This window comes from Danio rerio, chromosome 4 (assembly GCF_052040795.2).
Source record: "Danio rerio strain M-AB ecotype USA chromosome 4, GRCz13ab, whole genome shotgun sequence".
Classification (NCBI taxonomy): domain Eukaryota; kingdom Metazoa; phylum Chordata; class Actinopteri; order Cypriniformes; family Danionidae; genus Danio; species Danio rerio.
Window position 1 is genome coordinate 72830001 of NC_141024.2, and position 5000 is coordinate 72835000.

Consider the following 5000-nt stretch of genomic DNA (forward strand, 5'->3'; position numbering starts at 1 on the left):
GTTCATCTGTTTAACGTATTAAAGCCAAATCAAGATATATTCTCTTGTCTTAAAGGGATAGTTCACCCTAAAATGAAGAAAAATACCTCATGTACTCTCCCTTATGTGGTTTTAAACCATTACCAGTTTCTTTTTTGTGTTAAAAAATGAAGACATTATTCTGAGAAGTGTTCGTTGAAACCCATTGATGTAACTAGTTAATGGTTGCCAGATATTAGCATCTTCTTGGGTGTTCAACAGAAGATAGAAAAGTCAAATAGGTTTTGAACACGTAAAGGGTGAGTAAATGATGACAGGAGTTTCCATTTTGGGTGAACCATCCCTTATAATCCCTCACGCAGTGTACAGTTTAGCAAAAAATACAATTAATTAAAAAAATTTGACACAGTATAATGAAATTCTGAGCAAAGGGCAGACGTAGTTTCACCTCCCTATTAAATACATCCCATTTTTTTGGAAATAGACTCATTTTAAATCTCTCCTAAGCAGTTAAATAGAAAGATTAAGTGGCCTTTTTTTTATTTTTTAAATTAGACGTTAACGGTCTAATCCGATTCAATGATGTATGCTAAGCTAAGCTAAAAGTGCTCTAGCTTAACCCTAAGATAAAAAAAATGGTCAAACTCAACTGTTTAACCCTGATTGAGTTGTAAAATCAGCCTGTTTCCCCCCAAAAAAATGGAGTGATCCTTTAAGAATATTTTGTTATTTTTAGAGGAAAACAACGTTGTTGCCAAATAGTCAAAAAAAATGGGCTGACTGATGGTGATACAAAGTTTCTGGATGAATTCGGTTATTCAGCGGTTGTTATCTGGCAACGACCAACTGACCTCCCTATTAAATATATCCCATTTTAAAAGAACTCTCCATATTATATATATATATATATATATATATATATATATATATATATATATATATATATATATATATATATATATTAAATAGGATCAGTTTAAAACTCCCCTAAACAGTTCAAAAGGAAAGTTATGTAGCTTTTTTCCTTTTTTTTTGAGTGAGATGCTAACGGCCTAATCTGATTCAATGATGTATGCTAAGCTAACCTAAATGTGCTCCAGCTAGAACCTGAGATCAGCTGAATTTATTTTAAAAAATGGTCAAACTCAACACTTTAACTCTTGCAGAGTTGTGAAATTAGCATATTTCCAAACAAAAGCGAAGTGTTCCATTAAGGATATTTAGCGATTTTCACAGGAAAACAACGCACATCTAAATGTTGGCGCCAAACAGTTGAAAACAATGGAATAACTGATGGTGATACAAAGTTCCTGGATGAGTCTGTGTTATTCAGCGGTTGTTATCTGGGAATGACCAACTGACCAATTAGAACTGAGTACTCCAGACAGCTGTGAAATAAAACACTGTTGACACAATGGTATGAAATTGTGACCTAGGCCAGAAGTAGTTTTGACCTCCCTAATAAATATGTCCCATTTTAAACAACACTTCACTTTGTTTTTGGAAATAGGCTCATTTTAAACTCCCCAAAACAGTTCAAAAGGAAAGTTATGTCGATTTGTTTTTTTTCTTTTTTCGAGTGAGATGCTGCTAACGGTCTAAACCGATTCAATGATGTATGCTAAGCTAAACTAAAAGTGCTCCTGCTCGACCCTGTGATCAGCTGAATTGATTCAAAAATGGTTAAACTCAACTGTTTAACTCTTGTAGAGTTGTAAAATTAGCATATTTCCAAACAAAAGCGCGGTGTTCCTTAAAGGATATTTAGCGATTTTCACAGGAAAAAAACGCACATCTAAAAGTTGGCGCCAAACAGTCGGAAACATTAGAATAACTGATGGTGATACAAAGTTCCTGGATGAATCTGTGTTATTCAGCAGTTGTTATCTGGGAACGACCAACTGACCTCCCTATTAAATATATCCCATTTTAATGGAACAATCCACTTTTTTTGGGAATTGGCTCAGATTAAAACTCCCCAAAACAGTTAATAAGGAAAGTTATGTCACTTTTTTTTGACTTATTTTGAGTGAGATGCTAATGGTCTAATCCGATTCAATGATGTATGCTAAGCTAAGCTAAAAGTGCTTCCGCTAGACTCTGAAATCAGCTGAATGGATTCAAAAATGTTTAACTGTTTAACTCTTGTAGAGTTGTAAAATTAGCATATTTCCAAACAAAAGTGCAGTGTTCCTTTAAGGATATTTAGCGATTTTCACGGGAAAACAACGCGCATCAAAAAGTTGGCGCCAAAAAGTTGAAAACAATGGTCTAACTGATGGTGACACAAAGTTCCTGGATGAGTCTGTGTTATTCAGCGGTTGTTATCTGGGAATGACCAACTGACCTCCCTATTAAATATATCCCATTTTACTGGAACTCTCCATATTTTTTATTTTTTACATAAACAAGAATAAAAGAAACAAGTAAAATAAAAATAAAAACAAATAATAAAAATGCGTCAAAACAAAACATAAAAACATAAAAACAGTCGCCAAACAGTCGGATACAAAGTTCCTGGATGAATCTGTTATTCAGCGGTTGTTATCTGGGAACGACCAACTGACCTCCCTATTAAATATATCCCATTTTAATGGAACAATCCATTTTTTTTGGAATGGGCTCAGTTTAAAACTCCACTAAACAGTTAAAAAAGAAAGTTGTCGCTTTTTTTTCTTCTTTTTTCGAGTGAGATGCTAATGGTCTAATCTGATTCAATGATGTATGCTAAGCTAAGCTAAAAGTGCTCCCGCTAGGATCTGAAATCAGCTGAATGGATTCAAAAATGTTTAATTGTTTAACTCTTGTGAAGTTGTGAAATCAGCCTTTTTCCAAACAAAGTGCAGTGTTCCTTTAAGGATATTTAGCGATTTTCACAGGAAAACAACGTGCATCAAAAAGTTGGCGCCAAGTGAAGTTTCATAAACTAATTTCAGGAGCACGTGATATGATTGTGCACCGCTGGCCACTCATCCGTAATCAGTAATAATCCAATCAGAATGATCCTAGCTTAGTATAAATGGATCACTTTCTCCTTATTGCTCTCTTCATTTTGGAAGAATCCCCCCTTCCACCCCATCTCCTCCTTTTTCTCCCCTTCTAAAGGGGGAGCGATCGAGACCTACCTGATCTCGGTTCTCCTGATATGCTTCTAGACCGGGCGGGAGTCCTGGGCTCAAATATCTCCGAGCTCAGGGTTCTCTCCCGGGACAGCATGCCAAACCTGCTATAAGTGCCAAGCATATCTAAGTGGGAACTCTTGAAACAGTCGTAAGCAATGGAATAACTGATGGTTATACAAAGTTCCCGGATGAGTCTGTGTTATTCAGCGGTTGTTATCTGGGAAAGACCAACTGACTAATCAGAACTGAATTCCAGACAGCCGTGAAATAAAACACAATTGACACAAAGGTACTAAATTCTGACAAAGCTGTAGTTTCACCACCCTATTAAATATGTCCCATTTTAAAGGAACACTCCACCTTTTTTTTTTTTTTGGAAATAGGCTCATTTTAAAACTCCCCTAAACCGTTAAATAGGACAATATCTAGTTTCAGCATCAATAGCAGCATCAAAAGTCACGTGGAGAGTTGGGATTAATGTAAGATGACCTAAACTAATAAGTTCAAACAGTGGGAAATTGTGCAGGCTCTTTTTAAAGCGAGATGCTAATGGTCTAATCCGATTCAATGAATTATGCTAAGCTAAGCTAAACGTGCTCCCACTAAACCCTGAGATCAGCTAAATGGTTTCATAAATAGTTCTATTGTTTTCATCTGTGTTTTAAGTTTTGTATAATTCAGTATATTTAGTAAAGATGCATTCGCTTACAAAATCATACCAATCGATGTAAATGAAATATGACAGAAAAAAGGTTTAAAGTAGTTTCACATCAACTAAATGTATCCCATTTTAAGGGAATACTGCACTTAATTTTTTTTTTTTTGGAAATAGGCTCAACTCATCTAAACAGGTTAAATAGGATAATTATGAAGCCTTTTTTGAGCGAGATGCTAATGGTCTAATCCGATTCAATGAATTATGCTAAGCTAAGCTAAAAGTGCTACCACTAAACCTTGAGATTAGCTGAATGGTTTCAAAATAAGTTCTATTGTTTTCATCTGTGGTTTCACTTTTCCATATGGTTGTAAAATTTGGTATATTTTATGCAGATGCACTCGGCTACAAAATCATCCCAATCGATGTAAGATTATGATTTTTTTTCTGAAATTTGACAGAAAATAGATGTAAAGTAGTTTCACATCAAGTAAATATATCCTATTTTAAAGAAATACGGCACTTATTTTTTAAAAATAGGCTAACCGGTTAAATAGAATAATTATGAAGCCTTTTTTTGAGTGAGATGCTAATGGTCTAATCCGATTCAATGAATTATGCTAAGCTAAGCTAAATGTGCAAAACGTTTAAAAATAGTTCTATTGCTTACAACTGAGGTTTCATTTTTGTATAATTCAGTATTTTCTGCAGATACACTCGCTACGAAATCATCCTGATTGATGTAATATTATGAATTCTTTCTGAACACAGTTACTCAAGTCATCCTAGGAAATTTTCTCTATATTTCGCGTTTTTTTTTTTTTGTGTGAAATGTTCAGTTTCTTGAGCGTTTTTTTTAGCTAAAATTTCTGTTTATTTACTGTATTTTAGTTAAATTTTCTGTTTATTTAGCGTTTTTTTAGCTAAAATTTCTGTTTATTTACTGTATTTTAGTTACATTTTCTGTTTATTTAGCGTTTCTTTCGTAATTTTCTGTATATTTCACGTTATTTTGCTACGTTTTCTGTTCATTTAGCATATTTTATTTAAATTTTCACTTTATTCAGCGTTTTTTTAGCTAAATTTTCAGCTTAACTTTTTTTTGCGAAATTTTCTGTTTATTTAGCGTTTTTTTTTTTTTCAACATGTTCTGTTTGTTTAGCATTTTTAGCATTTGTTAAGCATTGTTTATTCTGTGTTTTTTGGCAAAAATTTTTGTTTATTTAGCGCTATTTTTTTTGCTA

General features: G+C 33.7%; 1 protein-coding gene across 5 annotated transcripts in view; it reads right to left on the reverse strand.

The window, feature by feature from the left end:
• phf21b (PHD finger protein 21B) overlaps positions 1-5000 on the reverse strand; it is a 102505-nt gene that overhangs the window by 42697 nt on the left and 54808 nt on the right. The window lies entirely within an intron of this gene.